Genomic DNA, 16045 nt, shown 5'->3' on the forward strand with positions numbered 1-16045 from the left:
CCCACTGTTACTACTACTATTGCCCACTGTTACTACCAACGTCTACTATTACTACTAGTATTACTACTACTTCTGCCTACTATTACTACTGCTTCCTATTACTACCACTTCTGCCCACTATTATTACTACTACTTCTGCCTACTATTACTACTGCCTACTATTACCACTACTGCTGCCCACTGTTACTACCAATGTCTACTATTACTACCATTATTACTACTACTTCTGCCTACTATTACTACTGCCCACTGTTACTACTACTATTGCCCACTGTTGCTACCAATGTCTACTATTACTACTAGTATTACTACTACTTCTGCCTACTATTACTACCACTTCTGCCCACTATTATTACTACTACCCACTATTACAACTACTGTCTACTATTACTACCATTATTACTACTATTACTGCCTACTATTACTACTGCTTCCTATTACTACCACTTCTGCCCACTATTATTAATACTACTTCTGCCTACTATTACTACTGCCTACTATTACTACTACTGCTGCCCACTGTTACTACTACTATTGCCCACTGTTACTACCAACGTCTACTATTACTACTAGTATTACTACTACTTCTGCCTACTATTACTACTGCTTCCTATTACTACCACTTCTGCCCACTATTATTACTACTACTTCTGCCTACTATTACTACTGCCTACTATTACCACTACTGCTGCCCACTGTTACTACCAATGTCTACTATTACTACCATTATTACTACTACTTCTGCCTACTATTACTACTGCCCACTGTTACTACTACTATTGCCCACTGTTGCTACCAATGTCTACTATTACTACTAGTATTACTACTACTTCTGCCTACTATTACTACCACTTCTGCCCACTATTATTACTACTACCCACTATTACAACTACTGTCTACTATTACTACCATTATTACTACTATTACTGCCTACTATTACTACTGCTTCCTATTACTACCACTTCTGCCCACTATTATTACTACTACTTCTGCCTACTATTATTACTACTGCTGCCCACTGTTACTACTACTATTGCCCACTGTTACTACCAATGTCTACTATTACTACTATTATTACTACCACTTCTGCCCACTAGTATTACTACTGCCTACTATTGCTACTATCGCCTACTACAGCTACTACCACTGAAATGACTATTACTACTACGACTACTGCTGCTACTGCTACAGCTACAATCACCACTACAACTACTTCTACAATTACCACCATTACTACAATTACTACTACTACTATAATTGCTACTATTACTGCTGCTACCATTACTATCATGATGATGGCTACAACTACTATTACTACTAAAATTACTGCTACTACTATTACTACTACCACTGCTACAATTATTACTACTACTATACCAATTACTATACTACTGTACTTGCAACTCAGTTGCTGCTCTGTTACAATTACAATGATGATGATTACAAGTACTGCTATTACTAAAATTACTACTATTACTACAATTACAACGACTACAACGGTTACTGTCGCCACTAGTATGACTACTATTACAATTATACCACTACCACTCTTAACAATTACTCTTCCTCCTCCTCTCTACTCCTTGTGATGATCCACGTGGTTCTTCCATAGTCCACAGGCTTCTTCCCTTCCACAGTGCCCCTTCATTTCTTTTTCTTCTTTTAAGATTTTATTTATTTATTTGAGAGACAGAGAGCAGGGGAGGGGCAGAGGGAGAGAGAGAGAGAATCCCAAGCAGACTGTGTACTGAGCATGGAGCCTAACACGGGGCTCGATGTCACGACCCTGAGATCATGACCTGAGCTGAAATCGAGTCCAACGCTGAACCCAGGTGCCCCCCCCACCAACTTCATTTCTTTTGTGGGGAGAGTATCTTTCTTTTCTGGTATCTGTCTTAAACTTTTAGTTTTAGAATAATTATGGGTTCACAGAAAGTTGATAAAAAATGTACAGGGAGGTCCCATGTACCCTTCACCCAGTTTCCCCTAATGGTAACATCCCACATTACTCTAGTATGGTATCAAAACCAGGAAATCAAAATTGGGGTTTCTTTTAATTTTAATAAAGGCCAAATCAGTCTTTCTTCCTGCCCCCCTACCCCATATATATATATATCACTAATGGAAACTAAAAGATCAATATGTTAGAAGTCTGAAATCTTTGGGCTGAACTATCATTTCTTTGTTCTTTGTGTTTTGTTTGTTTTTGGTTGTTTCTCAGTGTTATTTATAATATCAGATGTTGTATTAGCTCATGCCATTTTCTTTTCTTTTTTTTTTTTAAAGATTTTATTTATTTATTTGAGAGAGAGAATGAGAGACAGAGAGCATGAGAGGGAGGAGAGTCAGAGGGAGAAGCAGACTCCCCGCCGAGCAGGGAGCCCAATGCGGGACTCGATCCCGGGACTCCAGGATCATGACCTGAGCCGAAGGCAGTCGCTTAACCAACTGAGCCACCCAGGCGCCCTAGCTCATGCCATTTTCTAACATAAAGCCTTGAAATGGTGCATTGTAATGGAACAAACTTTTTAATATGGCAATATTTTATGAATATGAAGGAACAGAAGTAAAATACAGTTTTGTCTACCTGGAGGTGCATTGCTGTTTGCTGTGAAGTGATTGGGCTTTAGGGCTCCTCTCTTTCTCTCTCAGCGGGAAACAGCACCACAGCTCGTGGAGAGGGTCTCAAGTGGAGGGATTTCTAGGTAGCAGCAATGCTATACTCTGGAGCCACTTAGGTGGAATTTCTTGTGGGGTCTTCCTCTGGAAGTCAGCAAAGTTAGGTTTATCTTCATCTGTGCAGGACGGCCATGGACAAAATGGCCTCACAAGACCCCTTTCCAAACTTCGTGAAATTCTTACTGTAGTTTTCCTGGCATAGGCTAGACCTGAAACATTGGTTTTCTCACTCTGATCACTCTAGTAATCTGGTCAGTTATTTCAATAGGGAGCACTGTCCTTTCTTTATTCTTCATATTTTTTCTCCCCCACAATTGTGTTGCTTTACTTTGGGGAGCAGGTGTGGGGAACAGGAGGGATGCACCCTTAACATACAAGTTTATCATTTAGGAGCAAGAGATCTAGTGAACACAAACCAGAGGGATACTCGAAAGGGCCCTTCTAACACAGGGCTCATGTGGTGACCAGAGGATTAGAAAGAGTTGGACTAGTTAATTCCCTACTCCCTTGTTCTTACCCATGGCTGCACTTCACAGCAAAATGCCAATGCTCTGGTCCCACCAAGACCGATTACATCGTAATCTCCAGGAAGTGGGGTTAGGCGTCAACATTAAAAAAAAATTTCAGGTACAACCCCTGACTACAGTGCTGAAAACAACATATCCCAGATGAAATAACCTGTGTTTGTTTGGATTCTTTTATTAAAGGATTGGACTATGCAGATTATGTGATGTCCAGTGTGAAGGAGAGACCAGGAAGGGGGAAGACACATCTTTGCCCCGGGATGTGGGTCAAAGGGAGCAACAGAGTTCATTCTGGCAGGCAGCGCAGGACAAGTAGCAAAGTCAGGGTGGTAGGCAATGCTCATAGGCAGAGTTGCGGTTCCGGGTAGCCTCTGCTTTCCAAACCAGGCCCATGTCTGTGGATGGAGGTTTAGGTATAGGACTCTTTTTATCAGGAGGCTTGGTGTCATCTCCAGGTGAGCCAGACTCGGGAAGTGGAGTGTCATGGTAGGGATGGAAGACATGCAGTATGGATGACCTCCCACTTCCCATACAGCATGGCACTCTCCCCACTAAGCTTGGGTGGAATTGCAGATCTCTTCAGTCCCCTGGAAGCCACTCTTGAGTGATCAAGAAGGATGAAGAAAGAGGACTGGGAGTCAGAAGCTCTCAGATCTTGGGCTTCATCTGATAGGAGGCAAGGCTGCAATCTGGATGCCCAGTAAGGCTAAGACTCCTCCTTGGAATTTTTCACTATGGCTGCCCCACTGGGGTGGACTTGGTTTATGGGAAGAGACCACTGGGGGATCTTGCTCTGAGGAGTCAGAGAAGGGCATGGGGATGATGCTGGCAAACCCCTACCCCAATACTTCCTTGGAAACCCCACACTTCTGTGAGTGGTGGCATTCATGCTCTGTAATTGGCTTTAATAATTTAAACTATAATATCATTAGTTTCTTCTGTCTTCTTTCTAATCAAGTTTCATGCTATCATGGCTAAAAAAAATATTAAAGACTGTAAACCCATAATGCAAAAGTGAGAATGCTGACACCCAGGCTGGTTTAAAGTGGCGTCTAGGAGACTGACACCACTCAAGTGAGCTGGTCTCCTGTAATCACAACTCTCTCTTCTCCCCAACCCTGCTGGAAGCCACTCATTAATTATAGATAGAAAATATAAAGGTTGGTTTTCCTGCCTTGCATTCATCACAGAGATGTATAGTAAATGCAGTGAGATTGTGTTGCTAAACTTGAACTCATCTTAAATCAAAGTGACCTTTAAATTATCCTTCATACTTTTCCTCCTAATCTTCATCCCCAAATAACTATTGGTACATAGACCAACTTTTATTAATGACATATTAAATTAGAGTAACTTTACCTGAGCTCAGGCTGAAAGGTTGGAAAATAGCTTTTATTGCATGCTCTAGGTGAAATCTTGTGTAATGCATTATATTAATATGCTATTTGATTCTCCAACTGAGATAAGGAAACAGAATTATGTTGGAGAATGGAAATCACAGTGCAATCTCAGGCTGGACCAAGTCATCAAAACTAAAGGATAAATTTCTAAAATACAAAACCAAAGAAGAAGTGTCATGGACAGAAGCCACGATACTCACCTTTCTTGGAAATGTCTCCTGTGGTTTGGTCTTCAGAGACAGTGATTTCCCCAGTGTTGCTCTTCCTCAGTGGCCTTCTTTCAGACCTTCTCGCATTCTGTGGGTCCCTATGTTTTGTCCATTCACCTTTGCTATGTTTCTGGTCTTTGAGCTGGAAGAGCAGGTACAGAATCATGGGAAGGCCCTGATCCAGCTCCTGAACCCAAACCAGAATCTGAGCTAATTTAGGATCATAGGACCACAACATAACAGGCTACTGCAGTTCCTTGCGATATGGATTCTATGGAAGCTTTTTCCCCCTTGTCCTTCCACCAGTTTCCCCAGGTCTCCTCCTCTGGGGCTCAGTAGCGTGGAAGAATAATGTCTGATAGAATACATCCACCTGTGTGCAACTATAAGCAGCCTAAGAAATGCTGTCAGAGATGCTAGAGTTCACTGTTGATCCTCTGGAAAAGTGACCAGGTAAAGAGTACTCCAGAAGGTCCCATATACACAAAACAAGCCTCAGAAAATGTTAGCCAATAGTTGCTGTCACACTTGAGAAGTTTTTATAGAGCTGTGTATTTAAACCTTAGAAGAGAAGTAAGACCTTCATATTTGCAAATCAAATAGCTGAATTAGGAGAATGATCCACATATTCTATATGTTTTATATATTTATTATGGATTGAATTGTGTCATAATTGTCAGTGAATTGAAAAATGGGTATGTTGAAGTTCTAATGTCCAGTACCTTAGAATATAAGGTCATTTAGAAGTAAGGTCACTGCAGATATAATTGGTTACATTAACAAGGGGTCAACAACATGACTGCTGTTCTTTTAAGAAGGAAAATTTGGACACAGACATATACAGGGAGAATGCCATGTGAACATGAAGAAAGCCATCTGAATGACCATATGAACTTGAAGGTGAGCCAACGAGAGAGACCTGGAACAGATTTTCTTTCGCAGCCCTCAAAATGAAGCAACCCTGCCAGCCCCTTCATCTTGGACTTTCCAGCTTCCATATCTGTAAGACAATTTTCTGTTAAGCCACCAAGACTGTGGTACTTAGTTACAGCAGCCCTGGAAAACGAATATAATATTATATGGAGAGGAAGAAAGAAAGGAAGAAAATTAAAAAAAAAAAAAGGAGAAAAGTGGAATTAAATAAGGAAGTTAACATTTATAGCACATGCCAGTTCTCATGTCATTTGAAAAAGTATCTACAGCGAGGCAAACATTTAATTCTAATTTTACAGGAAAAAAACCGCCAAAGCTTAGACTGTACATGAAGTGCTCAAGTTTGCATCACCTGGAAGTTGTAGAACCAAGATCCAAACTATTTGCCATATGACACCTCCTATATGAGGAATAAGTACTTTCTAGTTAACTTCAAAAAAGACCAGGAAACTTGTCCTACAACAGGAAGGTTTCCGTCACTTCCAGTTATAGCTCTTTGGGTTCTAAGAAACAGAAACCCACCCTGGCTCATCACAAAGAATGATGTTGGGCTTTCCTTTGCTTTATTGGAAGTCTCAGGGAAAATCTTGTGAAACCCAAGGAAAGAAATACCCTGGGGCCAGCTGAGCCTGGAGGGGGAACTGAAGACTCAGAAAGAAGGTCCAGTCGTCCCCTCCCTTCCCCATCTCTCAGGTCTGTATGTTTTCTCTCTTCTCAGATTCCATCCATCATGGCTTCCCTGGTGGCTAGAGTCCAGTGTGGCCCCTTTGATCTCTGCCTCTTCGGGTTCATGTTCTTGTGTAATGCCCTCCCCTTATGTGAGATAATAAATGTGGACTGTTTTAAGCCACTGAATTTGTGATGATTTGTTATGCTGAAATCTCTGTTTTCAGCATCTTCTATTTTTTTTTTTTGTCATGAACTTGGTTCTGCGTAGCTGCTTAGTACCAGTAGCTCAGCTGTTAGCTTAAGCACCTCCTGGAGGCTCTAACTTCACTCTGTCACAGTTCATTTTTTCAAACAGAATTGAAATTCTTAGAGAAATAGACGAATTCTTAGAGAAATTTTAGGTTTGCAGCAAAACTGAGCAGAAAATAATGAGTTCCCATATGCCCCTTGCCCCTACACATGCACAGCCTCCCCTACCATCAACATCCCACACCAGAGTGATACATTTGTAACAACTGATAAACTATGTGACACATCACTATCACTCAAAGTTCAGAGTTTGCATTAGGGTTAACTCTTGGCATCATACATTCTATGGTTTTGACAAATGACTCTTAAAACCCGTATAATGAACGACCTGTATTTACCATTATAGTAGCATGTGGAGTATTTTTACTGCTTTAAAAATCTGTGCTTCTCTTATGTATCTTTATCTCCCTCCCTAACCCCTTGAAAACACTGATCTTTTTACTGCCTCCATAGTTTTGCCTTTTTCAGGATGTCATAGGGTTGGAATCATACAGTATGTTGCCTTTTCAGATTGGCTTCTTTCACTTAGTAGTATGCATTTAAGTCTCCTCCATGTCTTTTCATGGCTTAATAGTTCATTTCTTTTTAGTGCTGATTAATATTCCATTGTCTGGATGTACTATAGTTTCTTTATGAGTTCACTTACTGAAGGCATCTTGATTGCCATTTGCTTCCAAGTTTTGGCAGTTATGAATAAAGATGCTATAAATATCCATGTGCACCTAAGTGTGGATATAAGTTGTCAGCTCATTTGGGTAAATACCAAGGAGTGTGGGGTTGCTAGATTATATGATAAAAGTATGTTTACTTTTGTAAGAAACTGTCAAACTTCTTCCAAAGTGGCTGTACCATTTTGCATTTCCACCAGCAGTGAATGAGAGTTCCTGTTGCTACGCCTCATCACCAGCATTTGGTGGTGTCAGTATTCTGGATTCTGGACATTCTAATAGGTGTGTAGTCATATCTCATTATTGTTTTAATTTTCACTTCCTTAAAGACATATGATGTGGAGCATCTTTTCATATGCTTGTTTGCAATCTGTATATCTTTGGTGAGGTGCCCAGGATTTTTGCCCATTTATAAATCTGGTTGTTCATTTTCTTATTGTTGGGTTTTAAGAGTCATTTGTATATTTTGAATAACTGTTCTTTATCAGATTGTCTTGCAAATATTTTCTCAGTCTATGGCTTTTTCTTCTCATTCTCTTGACTGTGGCTTTCACAGTGAGGAAGTTGTTTTTTTTTAATTTTTAAAAAAGATTTATATATTTATTTGAGAGAAAGCACAAGCATGGAGGGGAGGGGCAGAGGGAGAGGGAGAATCTCAAGCAGACTCCCAGCTGAGAGTGGAGCCAGACGCAGGGCTCAATCCCACGATCCTGAGATCATGACCTGAGCCGAAATCAAGAGTCAGATGCTCAACTGACTGAGCCACCCAGACGCCCTGAAGTTTTTAAAAATTTAATTTTAACTAAGTCCAGCTTATTAATTCATTCTTTCATGGATTGTGCCTTTGGTGTTCTATCTAAAAAGTCATCACTATGCCCAAGGTCATCTAGATTTTGTCTTGTTATCCCCTTGGAGTGTTATGGGTTTGCATTTTATATTTAGATCTATGATTAATTCTGAGTTAATTTTTGTGAAGGGTGTAAGGTCTATGTCTAGATTCATTTATTTTTTCGCATGTGGTTTTCCAGTTGTTCCAGCACTGTTTGTTGAAAAGACCATTTGTTCTCCATTATATTGCCTCTGCTCTTTTGTCAAAGATTAATTGACTATATTTATATGGGTCTATTTTTGATCTCTCTCTTCTGTTCTATTGATCTGCCTATTTTGCCAGTGCAACACTGTCTTGATTACAGTAGCTTTATAGAGATTCTTAAATTTGGATATTGTCACTCCTCTGACCTTGCTCTCCATCAATATTGTGTTGACTATTCTGAGTCTTTCCACTCTTCATGGAAACTTTAGAAGAAGTTTGTCAATGTCTACAGAACAAATTGCTGGGATTTTTGTGGGGATCACATTGCATCTATAGATCAAGTTGGGAAAAAGTGACATCTTTACAATATTGAGTTTTCCTATTAATGAATATGGAAAATTTGCCCATTTGTTTAGTTCTTCTTTGATTTCTTTTTCTCAGAGTTTTATGACTTTCTTCATGTAGATCTTGTACACTCATGTCATATCATCTGCAAACAAAGACAGTTTTATTTCTTCCTTCCCCATTTATTACTTTTTAGCTCCTTTTTTGTCCTATTGCATTAGCTAGGACTTGCATATGCTACTGAAAAGGAGTGGTGTTAGAGGATATCCTTGCCAGTTCATGATCTTGTGGGAAAACTGGTTTCTCACTATTAAGTATGATGTTAGCTGAAGGTTTTTTTTTTTTATAGATGTAATTTATTCAGTTGAGGAATTTGCTGTCTATTCCCAGTATTCTGAAGTTCTTATCATGAATGGGTGTTGGATTTTGTCAAATCCTTTTTTCTGCATGTATTGATCACAATAATGTGATTGTTGTTCTTTAGCCTATTGATGTGATGGATTATATTAATTGATTTTCAGAAGTTAAGCCACGCTTGTATACTTGGGATAAATCCCACTTTGTCATAGTCTATAATTCTTTTAATAAATTGTTAAATTTAATTTGCTCATATTTTGTTGAGGATTTTTGCATCTACGTTCATGAGAGATCTAGTCTTTAGTTGTCTTTTTCTCTTTATTACATCTTTGTCGGTTTTGGTATAAGGTAAAGCTATCTTCACAGAATGAGTTAAGAGGCTTCTATCTTTTTCTATGTTCTGAAAGAGATTGGCAAGAATTAATACAATTTCTCTCCTAAATGCGTAGAACTCACCAGTGAACCTATCTGAGCCTGGTGCTTTCTGTTTGGAAGGTTAATTAATTATTGATTCAATTTCTTTAATAGATACAGGCCTTTTCAGATTGTCAAATTTTCCTTGTGTGAGTTTTGGCAGATTGTGTCTTTCAAGAAATTGATCCATTTCATGTAGGTTATCAAATTTGTGGGCACAGTTGTTCATAGTATCCCTTTGTTATCCTTTTAATGTCCATGTGATCTGTAGTAATATTCCCTCTTTTGTTTCTGATATTAGTAATTTGTGTCTTCTCTATTTTTTTGTTAGTTAGCCTGGCTAGAGAATTATTGATTTTTTTGGACCTTTTCAAAGAACTAGCTTTTGGTTTCATTACCTTTCTTTAGCGATTTGCTGTTTTCAATTTTATTGATTTCTGCTCTGATTTTTATTATTTCTTTTCTTTTGCTTACATGGATTTACTTTACTCTTCTTTTTTTATTTTCCTAAGGTGAAAGCTTAGATGATCTATTTTAGGTCTCTCTTCTTTTTTAATATATACCTTCAATGCTACAATTACCCTCTAGGCACTGCTTTCACTAAATCCCACTGATTTTGGTAAGTTATATCTTAATTTTCAAAATATTTTAAAATTTCTCTTGCCATGTCTTCTTCAACCCATGCGCTCTTTAGAAGTGTGTTGTTTCATCTCCAAGTGTTTGAAGATTTTCCAGCTGTTTATTAGTGACTTCTAGTTTAATTCTATCGTGGTCTGAGAGAAGGCACTATGTAATTTCCACTCTTTTAAAGTGGTTAAGGTGTGTCTAATGGCCCTGAATGTGGTTGATTTTTTTTGTTCATCTTTTTACTTGTTGGAATGGGGTGGTGGTTTACAAGCTCCTTACATGTTGGATTAGAAACCAGAATAGTAGATGAATGAGATAACAAAATACTGAAATGGCAACAACAACCCCAGAGAAATATACACTAAACAAATCAGAAGAGACCCAAAACTGAAAAAAAATTTCAAAAAAGAAAAAGAGCATATAATCAGACAGGTGAACAGAACAGAGCAATACACTGGGCCCTGTATGTATTTTGGTCTGTTTGTTAGAACACTAGATCCCAAAATTGTAAAGAAAGAAAAACTTGTATATGTACAAAAATAAAATTAAATACAATGAAAGGATAGAATGTAACTGTAAAAATGAAAATTAAAAGACAAAAAACAAACAAAAAGGAAACAGAAAAGAAGGAATATAAACAGACAGGTGAACAGAGCAGAGGAATACACTAGATCCTGGGTATATTTTGGCCTGTTTGTTAGAAAAAACTGCATCCCAAAATGTAAAGAAAGAAAAACTTATGTATATGCAAAAATAAAATTAAACACCATGAGGGGCACCTGGGTGACTCAGTTGGTTAAGCAACTGCCTTCGGTTCAGGTCATGGTCCCGGAGTCCCGGGATCGAGTCCCGCATCAGGCTCCCTGCTCAGCCGGGGGTCTGCTTCCCCCACTGACCCTCCCCCGCCATGCTCTGTCTCACTCTCTCTCTCTCTCTCTCTCTCAAATAAATAAAATCTTTAAAAAAATTAAATACAATGAAAGCATAGAATGTAACTGTAAAAATGAAAATTAAAAATGACTTAAAAAAAGAGTTGATAAAATAACAAATTGGTTGCAAAAAGAAAGAGAAAAAAATTAAAATTGGAAGATTAAAAAGTCATGGGAATAAAACCCATGAATTCTATATACTATTTTCCCCAAGCGCTGGAGTTTTGCAGTTCTGTTGATTGGTAAACTTAGTGTTGGCCAGACGTTCTTGCTGATCTTCTGCGGGGGAGTGCGGGGGGCCTGTTGCGCTGATTCTCAGGTGTCTTTGCCCCAGGGTGGAATTGCACTGCCCTTGCCAGGGTCCAAACTAAGTAATCTGGTCCGGATTGTTCTATGTGGCTTTTGTTCCCTGAAGCCTTTCTGTGCTGCTTTAGAGGACGAGAATGAAAATCTGAAAATCGTGGCCTCCCTATCTCTGGCCCCAGAGCTGAGAGCTCAGGGCCCTGCTCCTCAGTGCGCCCTCAAGGAAAAGCAGTCAGTCACTCCTGTCTCCCTTGTCTCCGGCTGCACTCCATCCTCACCCAGCCTGTGACCGAGCATCTCTATCTCAGGCACATGATATCCCATTTCCAGTCTCCAAACCCAGAAGACTCTTGCGGTGTGCTCCCAAGCTGCCCCTCCCAGGGGAGGGAAGGGGGATTCTCACCCGTTCTGCTGCTTGTTGGACCCCTGCTCAGAGAGCAGTTGCCCCACCATGCCACAGTTTGGGGTATATGGCAACCCCTAGCTGAGAGCCCACTCCTGGGCTCACTGATTGCAGTTGGCTTCCCCGCTCCCCAGTCTTCCTGTGACCCTGGGGGATCCCGAGACCACACTGTCCCATCTAGGATTCCTCCCCACTTCGCCACCTTAGTGCCTTTCAGACAGGATGTCCCTCACCAGAGCAGACTTCTAAAAGTTCTGATTTTGTGCTCTGCTGCTGTATCTCACTTTCTGGTAGCCGGTTGATGGAGGCTCCCTCCCCCTGCCGTTTATCTTCCCATATACCACCTCGGATTCACTTCTCTGCACCTGCTACCTTGCAGAAAGTGGTTGCTTTCCTATTTGTAGAGTTGAAGCTATTCTTTTCTTAGATCTCTGGTTGAGTTTGCAGGTATTCAGAATGAATTAATAACTACCTAGCTGAATTCCTGGGACCAGACAAAACTAAGATCTCCTACTGCTCCACCATCTTGGACTCCTGGACCATTTCAATCCCCAGTGTCTTTGTGAAATAATCAGATATACTGGTCTCTACTCCTGGTTCTTGACACAGAGCTCCTAAAACCCTTGTAAATAGAGATGCTAGGAGAATCTTTTGTTCTAATATTTAGTCTCTGACCCAGGTTCCTGGCAAAGAGCTCCTAAGACCTTACAATTTCCTGAGTGATAAGAGGTTTGACACTGAGCTTCTAGAACCCTTGGAATTCCTGGGTGATGGAATGTCTTTTGTTCAAATGAGTTGACTCTTGATGGTCTCCTGGATGGGGGCTGGTCACCAGAGAGACAAAGCCATGATCAGAAGCTTGGAACTTTTAGCCCCTCTCTCCATTGTCTACAGGGGGAGAGGCACTGGAAATAGAGTTAATAATCAGTCATGCCTACAAGATGGAGCCTCTGTAAAAATCCCAATAGTATGGGTTTTAGGAAGCTTCTGGCTGGTGAATACATACACATACCAGAAGAGTAGTATATCCCAACTCTATGGGGACAGAAACTCCTGCATTCAGGACTCCCCCAAACCTATGTATGTCTTCATATAGCTGTTCATCATATTCTTTGTTATATACTTTATTATGTAACAAACTGGTAAACGTAAATGTTTCCCTGAGGTCTGTGTTCTGTTCGAGCAAATGATCCATTTCATGGAGGTGACGTGAGAACCTCTGATTTGTAGCCAAGTTGGACTGAGATTGTGGAAAACCTGGGGACCCTTTATGGACGATTCGTGTCTGAAGTGGGGGCAGCCTCGTGGGACTGAGCCCTTAACCTGTGGGGTCTGCCCCCGCTGGTGTTGGAGGATTGCCTGGTGTATGGAAAACTCGCACACCTGCCGTCAGACACGAAGTGTGGTGGTTGCAGGAGAGGAAGGAGAAACTGGTGCTTTCCTTACAGTCTCCGCTTTCAGCTCCCACATCATTCCTGGACTATGACATTCGTTTGTAGAGTCATTCGCCACCTTTCACAGCCATTTGCTCTGATTTTAAAATCAAATTCAGAATCAAACTCCTTGAGACCTGCACCCATGTCCTGCCCTTCTTCCTAGTCCTCTCGGTAAATACCTGATGAATGAGTAAATGGTACAGAGCAGAGCAGGAGGGAATCTGAGTCAAAGAATCATGCCCATCAAGGGGGTGGGGAGGAGACTGAGTTCTGAATAGACGTGTTCCTCAAACAGGGTCTGTCCCTGATAAGTAGTTCTGTTGAGGCTAAGCACAGCCAGCATTGTTCTTCCTGACACAAGTTAAAACCCTTTGAGCAAGTGTATCTTAAAATATTGAGTGATAACTTATACATGATGAAACATACCCTTCGTCTTGTGTAAATCACCTGGACTCTGCCCTGGGGACGGGCTGCGTTTTCTTGGATGTGGTGCTTCGTTTGATACTGAAGCAGGGTGAAATCCACTGACCTTTTCGGAATTGGACTCTGGGCTGGGGACCAGCTTCTGATGATGTCCTGACCAACTGGGCTCCATCCTGAGGCACATCTCAGCTTTGACTGTTGCTTGCATAGAAGATCTATACAGTTATAAGGTAATTAGGTGAATCTTTTCTGGAACATTGATCAGAGAAAAACACTTATAATGTACATTGTTTTCATAACTATTTACTTAGACCTCCCTCCCCCCCCAGTTTTTCTCTTTTGTGAGGTGGCTCCTTATTTAAAATTTTCATCTCTAGCTATCTTACTGTTTTGTGTTTAAACTGGGAGAAGGAAAACAATCCCTCCTGGTGCTCTTGTTCAGAGCCGTGTGAAAGGGAGTGGAAGAGAGAAATTAGCAGAATGGTCACACCTGTCCCTCTGAATGCTTCCATTGGTCATACACCCTATAGTTTTCCTTTAGAATACTTAAGCACAAACGGTGTGAAATATTTATGTGAGGGGCTAGTTAGTTGCACTCTTTATCCCAGGGGTGGTTAGTTAGCATTTACAGTGTCCGAAGAGGACTGCGTCTTCCAACAGAGGCATGGTTAACAACTGAAGATGCTAAACAGGAGTTCACAGTTCAGCTCCTTCTGCCCCCAAATCGTCACCCAATTTCATCTGCAAATCTCTGCACTGGAGGTTTGTTAATTAGGGAAGGGTTTTTGGAGATGACTTTTACTGAGGGAAATAAGTGGTGCTCACAATAACTGGAATGTGTACTTAGGCTAAACTCTGCCCACTCCCCTCTGCCCTTCCATGGGCAAGGGCGCAGGAATTTGGAGGGGCCGGCAGGATATGTGGGTGCCTTTGGAGTGTTGCCCTTGGTCTGGGGCTCTGCTGCATGTTGTTTCCTGCCTCGTAATGGAGAATTCTCTGTCCAGATCACGCAAGGTACTCAAGGAGTGCCTCAGTGGCTGAGCTTCCAGGAACAGCATTTCGTGCCTGCTTGTTAGGAAACATCCACGTGTGTGGCAGAATAGTGTTTGTAACTGCTTTCATGGTGACATGCCATCTGGTGGTTGCAAGGCCATGTGGAAGGGACCCTTTTGCTCTTTCTCATCTCCAGAGGCCGTCAGCATCAAGCAAGAGTCAAGCTTGAGTTGAGGAGGGCTGTCAAAACCACACACACACACACACACACCGAGTTCCCACCTTGCTTCTTTCACTTAAAGAATTCCCTCTTCTCCCAGAACCAAGAGCTGAGGATAAGATTAGGTTATTGTGCCACAAAATGAGGGGTACTTTGAAATTCAGGTTTCCCTGTGAATATCTTACTCAGTAATTTGCTCTCACATTTTCCCATTGGTAATAAGGGATAGTGTGGTGGTTAATTTTATGTGTCAACTTGACGGGGCGAAGGGATGCCCAGATAGTTGGTAAAACATGTTGTTTCTGGAAGAGATTAGCATTTGAATCAGTAAACTGACTGAAGATCCCCCTCACCAATGCAGGTGGGCATCACCCGGTCCATCAGGGGCCCAAAGAAAAGGAAAAGGTGGAGGAAGGATGAATTCTGTCTCTCTTTTCTTCGGCTGAGATGTCCACCTTCTCCTACCCTCTGACTCTGGGGCTCCTGGTTCTCAGGCCTTCAGACTCCATGGGCTTTCTTGGGTCTCTAGTTGCACATGGTGGATTGTGGGACTTCTCAGCCTCCAGAATAGAGTAAGTCAAATCCTAAATAATCTCCTCTTCTACATCTCTATATATCCTATTGATTCTGTTCCTCTGGAGAACCCTAATACAGATACACTTAAGTTGAGGATGTATAGTTTTCACATGTGGTTATTTTAGACTTAAAAAAAATCAGTGGCACCTGGGTGGTCCAGTTGGTTAAGCTTTGGACTCTTGGTTTCCGCTCAGGTCCTGATCTCAGTGTCGTGAGATCCATCCCCGCAAAGGGCTCCATGCTCAGCCTGGACTCTGCTTGAGATTCTCTCTCCCTCTCCCTCTGCCCCTTCTGCTGGTGCTCTCTCTCTCTCAAATAAATAAATAAATCTTAAAAAAAAATCAGATTGTTATGAGCGATTGTTAGGCCAGGAAAATTGGCCTATGTAATTAACCTAAGATGAGATATGTATTGATTATTCAAAACTTAGTCATTGGAAACACAAGGACGACTGAATGGTGACAGTCCTACTTGGAATTCTGAAGCAAGTCCCTGTGTAATTAGAAAATACATTGTTATGAAATTCAGAGAATTAATTAAAGTTAAAATTGGAAGCAGTACATTGAAGATACGTCCTTTGCCCGTGTTTTGTCTC

This window comes from Mirounga angustirostris, unplaced genomic scaffold (genome assembly GCF_029215605.1).
Source record: "Mirounga angustirostris isolate CCGP_5_RB_7025 unplaced genomic scaffold, mMirAng1.0.hap1 SCAF_7, whole genome shotgun sequence".
Taxonomy (NCBI): Eukaryota; Metazoa; Chordata; class Mammalia; order Carnivora; family Phocidae; genus Mirounga; species Mirounga angustirostris.